Raw genomic sequence first — 14,307 nt, 5'->3', positions numbered from 1 at the left:
CCCACAACAACCATCCTTTTTCTTTACAATGAAATCCATAACTGATGGGAATCAACAAAGGATTGAGAATACAAGAGAATATTATAATAAATGTCATGAGTGCTGTCTTGAATGGTACCAGAGTAGTTCCCTTTCCAACACAGTCTGGGTCATGAAACTGCTGCCAATTTTCATAACTGAGCTTTCATGGGATAAAAAATATTGTCATTGAACAAGTGACGGTGAGGATGTGAACTCCCATCATGCTAAGCCATTACTCCATGCATTTCATAATGCCAATGATGACCGGACTTATTCCAAGAAGGAGAAATTAAATAATTACACAGAAAATGGCAATAATCCGCAAAACAATTGTATAAAAATTTACATTAAGGGCCTCAATCAACATAAGAATAGCTATGAGAAAGCATGATTAATTTCGCCCAAATGCCACAGTCACTGCAATGAACGGGTTGATACTCCTAAAGTCTATTCTAAGCTAGCAGTGCATGGAGGGAGATTAGGCTTTTCTATATTGGTATAATATCTATTAGTTACATGGAAAGAGAAGACATGGATGAGGCCAAATCTCTTTAGGTGTTTTCCAAAGGTGGTAAAATACTAAGCCAAGACTGAACAGCATGGGAGGTGAACACCCAAGCGCAGGGGAAGAATAAGAAAATAAAGATAGCGGGCCCGGCGGCATGGCCTAGTGGCTAAAGTCCTTGCCTTGAACGTGCCGGGATCCCATATGGACGCCGGTTCTAATCCCAGCAGCTCCACTTCCCATTCAGCTCCCTGCTTGTGGCCTGGGAAAGCAGTTGAGGACGGCCCAAAGCTTTGGGACCCTGCACCCGCGTGGGAGACCCGGAAGAGGTTCCTGGTTCCTGGCATCGGATCGACGTGCACCAGCCCGTTGCGGCTCACTTGGGGAGTGAAACATCAGGTCTTCCTCTCTGTCTCTTCTCCTCTCTGTCTATCGGGCTTTCCAATAATAATAAAATCTTAAAGAAAAAAAAAAAAAGAAAAGAAAGATAGCAAAGTGTTCATGCCCTTCCCCTGGAAATGCTTGCCTCTCAACTCCAAGGTGCAGGGAAATTTATGGAGTCATTAATCCAGACCAAAGGCCCTTTATCTATCCATTCAATGACGTGTAACAATGGAGGGTGAGGTCAAGTTCCTGTGTCTCTGGAAGATGTACCAAAGGGTCCATTTACTTTAGGGACAGAGCTATCCTCAAGGGAGCTGTTCTACTTTTGAGCTCAGATGAGCTGTGGAGGAAAATGCAATTTTTCAAAGGATTGATCAGGAAAATTTCCCTAATCAGGAAGGTTTTCCTCTCTGTCTCTCCTTTTGTCTGCATGTGTATATCTTTGCAATAAAAAATATAAATCCTTTTTCAAAGGAAACAATAGATCCATGACTTAAAGTGTTTAACAACAACCTATCAGAGATGTAAACTAAAGAGATTTTCTTGTTGATTCAGCAATCTTGGTTCAGGACAGAGCAATATATTAGTTTTAGCAATAGTTTAAGATCTCTAGGTGCGTTACAAATTAGAATCAGTTGATTTGAATTACTTCCTATTCTTAGTAACATCAATTGGGCAAGTTTTTTTTCAGGCAGTTACAGAATCGGGGAGAGTAGAATATAAATCTGTGGGTTACAAGAAAGATTTCAAACAGTCAGGTTTCAAACACTTGTGGCTGGAAAAATAACACTCGTTAACCAATAGGAGGCATCTGTTTACACCACATGGTATTTTAGGAAGCACATGTAGGATTGTATAGAAAGATTCACTTTCAGGATTGTGTGCTTTTTCAAGCAAGAAAACAATTACAAACAACAACACACAAGTATTCATCATGCTTTCATAATCTTTGCACATTTATAGCTATAACATTTTGATATAAGTACATCTCTCACCATTTGCCTTCTTGACAGTACTTGACAGTAGTTTTAGTATAATTAGTTGTGGCCTTTATAAAAGGAGAGTTAAATCCTTTCACATTTCCAGGAGGCCTTACTGGAAATATCAAAGTAGAAAAGATTGAAACATATGCATTGTTGGGTCCTGTCAAGGATGCCAAGAAGGCTTAAGGTATATGATAGAAATTGGGTCTCTTAACATGACAAAATATAGGTTAGATTATTGCCATAAAGCCATGACTCAAAAAGGAAATGCAAAACTTTTACTGATTTTAAACAATAAGAACTCAATGAGAGAGAGAGAGAGAGAGAACACATAGATTCCCTTAATATGAAGACTTGCAGGCAAGAATTAGCACATTTATTTAACTCATTAGAATGGTTGTCTAGGAAAAACAGATATATGAGTAATATCTTGTTGCCACAACTGATTAGAACCTCATCCTTGAGGGCCCAGAATGATAGCATAGTGCCTGCAGTCTTTGCTTTGTATGGGCCATGATTCCTAAGGGTGCCAGTTCACCTCCCACTACTCATCCAGCTGTTCCACTACCCATCAATCTCCCTGCTTGTGGCCTGGAAAAGCAATAGAGAATGGCCCAAAGCCTTATGACCTGGTGCTCATATGAGAAACCTAGAAGTTCCTGGCTCCTGGCTTCAGATTGGCTTAGCTTTTTCAGCTGCTTTGGTCCCTTGGAGAGTGAATCAGCAGATGCAAAATCTTCCTGTATCTCCTCCTCTCTCTATATATTCCTTTCCAATAAAAATAATTAAACGATAAAAAAATGCCATTTGAAGAATGCACCTGCAGGGAGAGGTGGTATAGGCTGGTATTTAAGTGCTCCTTCTTTTGATTTTTGATTTATACTACATTTTCCCACTAGAGTATTTATTTATTTTTAATTTTATTTTCATTGTTACAGTTTTATAGTTATAGGGCTTGCCATTTCCCTCCCTTTAGCTGTTCTTCTATATCATCCTGGAAACTCGAGTCATTAAAATATCTGAAGGAATTCATGACGAGTCTACTAGCAAGCTTGATGTAATCATTTCACAGAATAGTTAATACCACAAGTATAGTGTCAGTTTCTGTTATATACATGTGTTTACATATTCCTTTGTATACCACTGAAGTGCATAATGGTGTATGTTTTCCAAGCATTTGAACTAAGCAATTAACTAAGTTAAATTTTAAAAAAGTTCTTCCACCATAGTTCATTGGGGAAGATGTAGCTGCTGCTTTTGCAAAACACCGCTTTGCCTCAGGACTTTTCTGGGGCCAGCAGCAGCCACCTGATCACAGTCCCAGGGCCACGGGTTCTTCCAACCATCATGGGCTCCATGTCCACCCATCAGTTTGCAGGTGGCTGCACCAAGGCAGAGGAGTAAGCGCCTGAGGAGGCTCCAGAGGACACAGCCCAGGCAGAAGAGGAGCCGCAGCTGCTGTGCAGGGCTGGCACCTGTAAGTGATTCAATGTGTGCATGGGGTTCTGCTTCTTGTCCATGACAGCCCACACAGGAGTCGCACTCGACAAATCTGTGGATGTTTTTGTGTACCAGAGTGATGCACATCAAGCGCTTCTTGAGCCTGAAGGAGGAGGAAGCAGTGGAGTTCACCTTCAAGTCCACCAAGTGCCTGGAAGTGGGTGGTGGGGAAGTGGGTGTAGGGATAGTGGAATGAAGGGTGTTTTGCATTGGGACTGAGAGGCAGCCAAAAGGGAAGAACCTACAGTTGTGCAGATCTAAAGGAGAAAGGTGCTACAACTCTGGAGGTCTAGACTCTCATGCCAAGGAGTGCAAGCTGCCACCCCAGCCCAAAAAATGCCACTTGTGCCAGAGTATCTGCCATATGATAGCCTTGCGTCCCCTCAAGGCCCAGCAGAACTGCAGCTCCCAGGGAAAGTCAGCCTGCTGCTGGGAGCATGAAGAAGAGATTCACAGTCCTGCCCTGCTCCCTGAGGCCCAGAAGTGAGCCGCAGTGGGTGGGGGCTGTCCTGCTAGCAGGAAGTTTCTAGGAGCAGGCATCAACTGCAGAGTGGAGAAGTCGGGGTATAGGGTAGGTTGAGGGTAGCTAACACTGCAATGAATTTCAGGCTGGGGCTCACACCATTACCCCTATTTCCCTCATGGGGAGTCAAGTAAAGGGCTTCCAATTATGCTGTATCCAAATGCAAAGAAGGGCCTTTGGGGAGGGACATCATCCTGTAACCTTCAAAATCTCCAGCTTCGGAAAGCAGCTTAGATGGGGAAGTTATTTTACTCTCAAGGAAGGATGTGGAGGAACACTTCCCTCTCTAGGGTGGAAAGATTGGCTGTGGGTTCAGATTGTGGGACCTTTCTCACAAGCCTCTGCTTTCTGGGAAAGGGACTCTCAGGAGTAAATTGGATATGAACAGGTGCCAACATGGTATCCTGGCCTGTACAATGTGAGAGCTTTAAGTGCGATGCTACTGTGCTGGGGCCTGCATCATTTCTTCAAAGCCCAGCCCTATCATGACCTGGAAGACTGAACATCTGGCTGTAATTGTCTCAGTACCAGGGACTCTTTACATTGTTTTATTCTCCTGAAAGACTCTCTAATCCATTCTAGGGCATCCCCACACTTAAAATTGGCATTTCACTAGAAATAAAGTGCAAGACACCTTCTGATGTTGAGGGTCTGCTTGGGCAGTGCATGGAAGAGATTGAGAGCCTATGGGATCATCAAGACTAGGTTGAAGTTTCAGAACAGGCACATGTTTGCGTTGTGAACTTGACCCTGAGCTTCATGTTTTATACCTATCTCAGGACAGATGTGCAAATAAAACAGTACAAAAGAACAGCACAGTGCCTGATTCTCAATGATCAACAATGCTTCCAAACATTCATTATCTAATAAATATTTCTGTTACTGTTGCTATCTAGGAAATGGTGAATATGTATACCACACCCTACTCTCAAAGTGTCATGTGGAAATGTTCTTCCCATTCTCAAGCAGTTCTTTTCTTTCTTTTTCTTTTACAAAGATTTAGTTGTTTTTCTTTGAAAAAGTTACACAGATAAGGACATACAATGAGAAAGAGCTTTGATCTGCTGATTCACTCCTCATGTGGCCACAATGACCAAAGCTGACCCAAACTGAAGCCAGGAACCAGGAGCTTCTTCCAAGTCTCCCACATAGGCACAGAGTCCCAAGGTTTTGAACCATTCTTGTCTCCTATGCCAGGCCACAAGCAGGGAGATGGATGGGAAATAGGGCCTCTGAGAATAGAACTCATGCCTGCATAGTATCCCCACACGCACATGGTGAGGACTTTAGAACTAGGCTACCACACCAGGACCAAGGCCTTTTAATATTAACCTCTGTGCTGTTCCTTCCAAGGGAAAGGGAAAAAGTTAAAGAGGAACAATGGCATCACTGGAGCTCACCACTGCAACTGCCAATATAGAGGAACCAGAGCAGAGGTGATGGGGCTGAGGACAATAGCACACAATAATGGGACATCACCTGCCTTTGGCACAGAGACCTGATAACCGTCATGGGCACCCATAGACACATTGCAAATGCATCTTTTTCCTCTGTCTTTAAGAGTATCTGGTTAATGTTGATTCTGGTATCTACTGGTCCCTAATTCCTTAAAAACCACACTGTACATATCCCATCTGAACGGAAATCTCCAAGCTTCAGTAATAAATGTCAGGGGTTCTTACAAGAATTACTGCAGATATCCACGCACCCAATTACAATTTAAAGTTTTACATAATATATTCTCAGAAATTGGAAGGCTACTGGAACAGTTGCATAATTTTATATTCAGGTCACAAGGGAAAACCAAAGTAGTCTTTTTTAAGCTTGATGTAAAAAAATTCATTTTATTTTTGAGTATGTTTTTATAGTTGACCAGGATAGGAAGAGTGTAGGACTAGGGGAGTGTGGGTGAGATCACTGCTGCCAGCTTTTCCTCCTCCTCCTGTATCTTGGGGAAGGGGAGAAAGTAGAGGAGAAGTTTCACCTAACCTCCCTGCCACACCCACTACCCAGGGGAGGCAAAAGCCAATCAGATGCCATTCCAGGGTCCCCGATGTGGGGCATACTCTGAGGGATCAGCACAAGCAGCTTTGATTGTTCTAATATGCTTTTGATCTCGTCAATCCAAGGATGAAGAACTCCTTCCAAGTCCATTGGTGTCCCGTCCCGCAGGTCATCAACATGCGACGAAGACCCTGCAAGATCGAGGGATGGGGACAAGAGATGCGGAGGAAATGACCACAAGACAAGAGTCTGATTAAGTGGCATTTTTTTATTTTCTCAAGCCGGCTGAGATACTCAGTCGGGCGGGATGTTGGGAGAGGGGAGGATAGGGTAGGCAAGCAATTAGGGGTAGTCAAATGCTAGTGCAGTCAGGATTCCAAGTGCTGCAGGAGGTGGGTGTTCAACCTGATAAGGCTGGATATTGGCAGGATGAAAACGTCATAAGACCAAGGGGTGCAGAGTTCCAGGGAGGGTTGCAATGGTAACCAAGTCTCCTGGTGGGGTGGGGGTGGGTTTTAACTATACCCTGGGGCTAGTATTTAGGGAGTAGCTATGTTCAGGGGGGAAAAGTCAGTTACATGTTTAACTTTAATATATGCTCCTTGTCATGGCAGCTGCTTAGGTCTTTGTCCGTGGCTTCATGGGCCTCTGCTTTTATGTATGGCTTCCCACACATTGGCACTGACACAGTCCACCTTAGAGTCTCCATCTGCCCACATAGTTACTGTCCACACCTAGCTGGGGTAGTTGTACAATTTGTTCTACCCTCCTTATTCTGCTATGGTACTAGATGTGCTCTGTGAGCCACAATGGACTGCCATAAGATGTCTGGGCATGCTATACACTGCTCTATCTTAGCCACTATGGAAGCCCCGTCCTGATACACGAATCCAGTAGGTCCGCACATCCTGCAATTCTCCCCATGGTTGGAGTTCAACGTCCAGCAATAGGGTTGTGGGGATTTCACCACCCCCCAAAAATTTTTTTCTGAAGTGATCCCAGACTTTACTCTTACATGTGCTTCACACTATGTGGTCCAGTTTATCCTACCACCTATGTCAGCCTGTGTTCATAATTGTTCATAATCGATGGTTGAGAGCTTAGTGCCTACAACCCTGCAGCTTTGTGGGGCCCAGGGCTGGAGTTTGGCGCCAGGCTGCAGCACATCCGATGGGGATGTTTCTAACCCCACTCTGCCTCATTGCTGCATCTGTGGGACTGGGTGAGCGACAGAGCTGGGAGGATGGGGAGGATGGGGAGGGCATGGTGGAGTGGAGCTTGTCCCCTCTGAAAGCAGGCCGAGCTGTGCCATTTATTGCTTGAAGTAACTCAAGGTCTGCTGAGCCTGCCCCCCCTGCACTCAGCCCCAGGTGGGGATCTGAAGCAGTGCTGTGGACCCTGCCCTGGAGCGAGTCCTCTCCCGTCCCTGGGACAGTGAGGTTGCAGGGACTAACAGCCTGAGCTTAAAAGGCAAAAAAGCCACAAGGGTCCGCATGTATACAGCTTGAGCCACCGCCCACTGCCAGGCTCAGGAGAAGCACGAGGCGGGACAACAGAGGGTCAGCCAGTGTTTCAGTGGATGGCAAGAGGCCACGAGCAAGTCAGCAGAACCGGCCTGGGATGGGGATGCATCCCTCGGACTTCCTGTGTCTCTCCGCCAAGAGCACACAGCCTCCCTCAGCAGCTCCAGCCTGGAGCAAGGCCAGCCTGGCCCACCAGCTCCCCCACCCTTCTCTCCAGAGCCCCCTAGGAAGCAGAAAACTCTGCAGCCACAGGGAGAGGAGGAGGGGGACACACAGAGCGGGGTGGGGAAGCAGCCCTGCCCCCTCAGCCTGTGGCAGGTCTGGCTCACTGCACCTTCCCCAGAACAAGGCAGAGCTCAACTCTGTCCCAGGTAACAGGAGCAGAAGTGACAGGAAGACCCCACTGGCCGGTGCAAGCCAGCCAGGGGTCTCCCAAGACAGAGGCTGGACTTGACCCAGGACGCTTAGAACCAGGGGACAGGTGACAGCACGGTGCTGCTGGGACAGGGCCACAGCTCAGTGGTCTCTCCCTAGGACATGCATGGTGGAGGGTGAAAACCAGGGGCAGACGCCAATGGAAAGGGACTGTACAGCTCTGCCTGGCTGCAGCTCAGGCAAGCAGCAGCCACGGGCACAATGCGGCCAAGCGCATCGGGAAAACCTCACAGCTGGCTCACACTCCTGGTCCAAGGGTGGGTGTTGCTCAAGGGTCAAGCAGTGAGGATACCGCCTGCAACCTGGCAGTCCTTGAATTCAATTGCCAGCCCTGGCTCCTGACTCCAGCTTTCTGCTGGAGTAAACCAGCGGGGAAGGCTCCGGGTAGCAGGTTCCTTGCTCCAAGCGGGAGAGCTGGGGTGTGTTCCCGGAGCTGGGCGGCAGCCTGCACAGCCCCGGGCATTGTGGGCATCTGAAGAGTGACTCAGCTGCCATCTGTCTCTTGGGTGTCTCAAATCAGTAAGTGAGTAATTCTATTTTAAAAACAAAGACAATAATGTTCTTGGCTGAGGAGCACAAGCTACTGGAACTCATAGCTGAGTTTGGCGAGGTGATGGGGAGTGAGAGCGACGTGTAGGATACTTCATTACCCTGGCAACAGACATCAGACATTACAATCAAAATGTCATTCAGAAAGCATCCAAACTGAAATAGCAGTAAGGCAGAGGAGAGGTGTTTAGGAAACACATGCTGACAGCCACCTAGCATTGCTAAGTTCAGCCCGAAAAGCCACGAATAAGAAGCCAGCTGTCGAGCCTGCAGGTGACACGAGGCCGCGCTGGGGGTCTGCAGGTGCAGCATGAAGGCCGATCAGAACCCTGGCAGGTCTTCTGGCTGGCTGGTAGAAGTTAGCAAACGTGTCCTCAACAGTGTATGAAACACAAGGAAAGGAATGTGTGCGTGCTGGGCTGGCGTGGTGACAAAGCAAGTGAATTGTCGATGGCGAGGGCATATCCCACGTCACGGTGGGGCTTGGCTTCTGCCCCAGCTTCCTGCTACTGCATCTGGAAGGACGGTGGAGGATGGGCCATGGGCCTGGACCCCTGCCACCCTAATGCAGGCCTGGATACAGTGCTAGGTTGCAGTCCCTCTGGCCCATCCCCAGTCCAATCCCATTGGACAGTGAACCGACACACAGAAGATTTCCACTCACACTCTCTCTGCCTGTCCCTCTTGTCTTTCTGCCTTACCAACAGATGAATGTTTAAACAAAAAATCGTCCATTTGACTTCAGGAAAGGGAAGCTGCACTCAATAACCAATACTTCCCAGCTTCAAGACTTGTCCTAAATATCATGTCAGCAAGACAGTGGGTGGTATTGGCATTGAAATGGCGAGAGACCATGGAGAAGAATAATCTGGAAACAGGGCCACACCCCCGAGTGGTTTGTCGCAGGTTCAGGGGTAATTCGTGGCAGAAAGCAACGTGTAACAAATGGTGCTCCCGGACCCTGTGCGCTTTTTTTTTTTTTAACCCCGTGCACTTTTAAAAACAACTCGGATTTGGACTCCTCTCTTGCACCAAATGCAAAATTTATCTCAAAGTTGATTATGGTCCTAATCTTAAAACTATAAAACTTCTATCAAAATCGCAAAGGAAAGTGGATTAGACGAAATTGTTTTAGAGACTATAACAGAGCCACCTCGGTAGTAAAGCAAGTTGATACATTGGACTCCATTAACACTGAAAAATTCTGCTTGCTACAAGATACACCGAAAGAAGAAAGATAAGCCACAGACTTGCAAGCCATTCATCTGATGAAGACTCCTTTCAGGGTAGGTGAAACTCTTCCAACAGTTCAAGGGGACACTCCGCAGGAGTCGCAGCAGAGGTGCGGCGTGAAGCCCACGTGGGCCATGTGCCCTGCAGCAGCTCCCAAGGGCCTTGGCCATGACTGGCTGGCTCCTCCCAACAGCACCATCCTCACAAGAGCCAGTGGGGCTGGCTCTGGGGTGCAGCAGGTGAGCCCCTGGAAGAGGGGCGGTTAAAGTCCCTGCTGCTCCACTTCTTTTTTTTTTTTTTAATTATTTATTATTTAACTTCAGTAATTACATTGTATTATGTGACACAGTTACATAGATACTTGGGTTCTCCCCACCCCTCCCCAAACCCTCCCACCATGGTGGATTCCTCCACCTTGTTGCATAACCACAGCTCAAGTTCAGTTGAGATTTCCCCATTGCAAGCGTATACCAAACATAGAGTCCAGCATCTTATTGTCCCGTCAAGTTCAACGGCCTCTTAGGTATCCCCTCTTTGGTCTGAAGACAGAGCCAGCAGAGTATTATCCCAGTCAATTGAAAGCTCCAACATACCATCAGCAAAAATTTACATCATTATGGAATTAATTGACATAGTAATGAGTAACCAATATGTTAAAAGTAAATGCGGGTTCCCAGCCACCTTCTGTGACCACCTCACCTACACTTCAATTTTAGTTTATACACAACATATAACATTCAAAACATAACATGTTATACATAACATCGTATCATCTTAAATTAAGGCAAACATGTGGTATTTAACCTTTTGGGATTGGCTCATTTCCCTTAGCATTATGGTTTCCAGTTTGGCCCATTTGGCCACAAAGAACTGCATTTTGTTTTTTTTAATAGCTGAGTAGTATTCCATGGAGTAGATGAACCATAGCTTTCTTATCCAATCCTCTGTTGATGGGCATTTTGGTTGTTTCCATGTTTTTGCAATTACTGCTTGTGCTGCTATGAACATAGGAGTGCATGTTGGTTTCTCATAGAACAAGTGTTCTGGATATATTCCTAGGAGTGCTATTGCTGGATCATATGGTATGTTGAATTTGAGTTGTTTGAATATTCTCCATACTGATTTCCATAGAGGCTGTACCAGCCTGCAGCCCCACCAGCAGTGGAGTAGGGTTCCCTTTTCCCCGCAACCTCGCCAACAAGTGTCGTTGGTGCTTTTATTCATGTGGGCCAGTCTTACTGGCGTTAGGTGGTACCTCACTATTGTCTTCATTTGGATTTCCCCTATTGCCAGGGAACTTGAGCATTTTTTCATATGCTTATTTGCCATTTGGCTTTGTTCCTTTGTGAAGTGTCTGCCCATTTCCCATGCCCATTTCTTGAGTGGGTTGCTTGTTTTGACATTATGGTTGTTTTGTAGCTCTTTGTATATTCTGGATATTAGCCCTCTATCACCTATGTCGTGTGCGAAGATCTTCTCCCATTCTGTGGGTTGCCTTTTTACTTTGTTGATTGTTTCTCTAGCTGTACAGAAGCTTCTTAGTTTGATGAGGTCCCAATTGTTTATTTTGGTCTTGATTTCTACTGCATCTGGAGTCTTTTTTAGGAAGTGAGGGCCTACCCCTAAGTGTTCCAGTGTGTTTCCAACATTTTCTTCCAAAAGTTTGAAGGTTTCTGGATGTAGGTTTAGATCTGTTATCCATTTATATCTGATCTTAGTGTATGGTGAGAGATGTGGATCTATTTTTTTGTTTCTGCAGGCTATCAACCAGTTGTCCCAACAGCATTTATTGAACAGACCTTCCCATTTGCCTGGGTTGTCGTTTGTCTTTTTGTCAAAGATTATTTGGCTGTATCTGTGTGGGTTCCCTTCTGGTGTTTCTATTCTGCTCCATTGATCTTCCTCTCTATCTTTGTGCCAGTACCATGCTGTTTTGATAACCACTGCCCTATAGTATGTCCAGAGGTCCGGAACTGTGATTCCCCCTGCTAACTTCCTGTTCTTCAGGATAGTTCTAGCTATCCGTGGTTTTTTGTGCTTCCAGATGAACCTTTGGATCATTGTTTCCAGTTCCATGAAGAATGTTTTGGGCAATTTGATTGGGATTGCGTTGAATGTATATATTGCTTTTGGCAGTATAGACATTTTAATGATATTGATTTTACCTATCCAGGAGCATGGGATGTTACTCCATCTTTTGAGGTCTTGTTCAATTTCTTTTTTAAGCAGTTTGTAGTTTTCTTCAAATAAGTCTTCTACATTTTTGGTTAGATTTATTCCCAGATATTTCATACTTTTCTCTGTTATTTTGAATGGTATCTTGCTGGTTAAGTCTTTTTCCATCTTGGGGCTGTTCGCATACACTATGGCTGTTGATTTTTGTTCATTAATTTTGTACCCTGCCACTCTACCAAACTCTCGTAGATCTAGCAGTCTCTGTATTGAGTCTCTTGGCTCTTCTACATAAAGAATCATATCATCTGCATATAGTGAGAGTTTGACTTCTTCGTTTCCCATTTGGATTCCTCTGATTTCTTTTTCTTGTCTTATGGCCTCAGCGAGTACCTCTAGGACTATGTTGAATAGTAGTGGAGAAAGTGGACGTCCCTGTCTTGTTCCAGATCTCAGTGGGAAGGGTTCCAGATTTTCTCCATTCAGTATGATGCTGGCGTTGGGTTTTTCATATATGGCTTTAATTATGTTGTGGATTTTTCCATCTATGCCTACCTTGGTTAGGGTTTTTAGTAGGAAGTGATGTTGGATTTTGTCGAAAGCTTTTTCTGCATCTATTGATACTATCATGTGATTCTTGTTTTTCAGTTTTTGGATGTGTGTATCACATTTATATATTTTCGAATGTTGAACCATCCCTGCATTCCAGGGATGAATCCTACTTGATCTGGATGAATGATCTGTCTGATGTGTTTTTGAATTCTGTTGGCTAGGATTTTGTTGAGAATCTTAGCATCAATGTTCATCAAAGAGATAGGTCTGTAGTTTTCCTTCTCTGTTAGTTCTCTGTCTGGTTTTGGGATTAAGGTAATGTTGGCTTCATAGAATGAGTTTGGAAGGGTTGCCTCTTTTTCTATTGTTTTGAAGAGTTTGTAGAGGATTGGGGTCAGTTCTGTTCGGAATGTTTTGTAGAATTCTGGAGTGAAGCCGTCTGGGCCTGGGCTTTTCCTAGTTGGGAGGTCTTTAATCACTGATTCAATCTCTACTTCAGTTATGGGTTTGTTCAGGTCGTTTGTTGCCTCTGGGCTAAGTTTTGGCAAGTGGTAGAAGTCTAAGAACTTTTCCATTTCTTGGTGATCTTCTGATTTGTTGGAGTACAGTGCTTTGTAGTAATTTCTAATTATGGCCTTAATGGATGCGGTGTCTGTTGTTATGTTGCCTTTTTCATCTTTGATGCTGGTAATTCTTGCCTTCTCTTGTTTTTTCTTTGTCAGTCGGGCCAGTGGGGTATCTATCTTGTTTATCTTCTCAAAAAACCAGCTTTTTGATTCATTGATTTTGTGTATGTTTTTTTTTATTTCTATCTGGTTGTTTTCCTCCCTTGTTTTGATGATTTCTTGTTTCCTATTGTGTGTGGGGCTCTTCTGCTGTTGTTTTTCCAGTTCCTGGAGGTGTGTGTTTAGTTCCTGTATTTGGCGCCTCTCTTGGGCCTTGACATGAGCTCCAATTGTGATGAGTTTACCCCGTAGCACTGCTTTGGCAGTGTCCCACAAATTTTGGAATGTTGTGTCAGAGTTTTCATTGGTTTCCATACATTTTTTGATCTCATCTTTAATTTCTTCTCTGATCCATTGTTCGTTTAGTAGCATATTGTTCAGCCTCCAAGAGTTTCTGTATTTCCTGGGGCATTTTGAATTGCTGATTTCCAGCTTCATTCCGTGGTGGTCTGAGAGGGTACATGGTATGATTCCTATCTTTTTGAAGTTATTTAGGTTTGCTTTGTGTCCTATCATGTGGTCGATCCTGGAGAAGGTGCCATGCACTGCTGAAAAAAATGTATAATCTGTGGCCTTAGGGTAAAAAATTCTATACATGTCAACCAAGTCCAGGTGTTCTATTGTTTGTATGAGCTCTGTTGTTTCTTTGTTGAGTTTTTGTTTTGTTGATCTGTCTATAGTTGTTAGTGGGGTGTTAAGATCACCCACTATTATTGTGTGCATATCTATGTCTCCCCTTAAGTCCGTGAGTAATTGCTTCACGTAGCTAGGTGCGTTTGAATTTGGTGCATATATGTTCACAATGGTAATTACTTCCTGATGGATCAGTCCCTTCATCAATATATAATGTCCTTCCCTGTCCTTTTTGATGTGTGTCGGATTGAAGTCCACATCATCTGAAATTAAGACAGCTACCCCAGCCTTTTTTTCTCTTCCATTGGCATGAAATAGCTGTTTCCAACCTTTCACTTTCAGCTTCTTCGAATCTCTTCTGGTTAGATGTGTCTGTTGTAGGCAACAGATAGTTGGGTGCTGTTTGATAATCCATTCTGTTAATCTATGCCTTTTGACTGGTGAGTTCAGGCCATTTGTGTTGAGAGTTAAAATTGAGAGGTTGTGATTTTGCCCTGCCATACTTGTTTTTGTGGGTGTTGATATCTGTGTTATTGCCCTTCCTTGTGTGGACTTTAGTGGGGAG

The 14,307-nt window shown here is 44.7% G+C and overlaps 2 pseudogenes; one reads left to right on the top strand and one right to left on the bottom strand.

Moving 5' to 3' along the window:
* Positions 1–3,240: 3,240 nt before the first annotated feature.
* On the top strand, positions 3,241–3,880 carry LOC131478743 (protein lin-28 homolog A-like; annotated as a pseudogene).
* Positions 3,881–3,932: 52 nt separating this feature from the next.
* Positions 3,933–14,307, bottom strand: part of LOC101518038 (long-chain-fatty-acid--CoA ligase ACSBG2-like) — a 71,919-nt pseudogene continuing 61,544 nt past the window's right edge.

Source organism: Ochotona princeps, chromosome Y (assembly GCF_030435755.1).
Source record: "Ochotona princeps isolate mOchPri1 chromosome Y, mOchPri1.hap1, whole genome shotgun sequence".
NCBI lineage: Eukaryota > Metazoa > Chordata > Mammalia > Lagomorpha > Ochotonidae > Ochotona > Ochotona princeps.
Note: the sequence above shows the minus strand (reverse complement) of the source record. Positions and strands in the feature narration are given on the sequence as shown.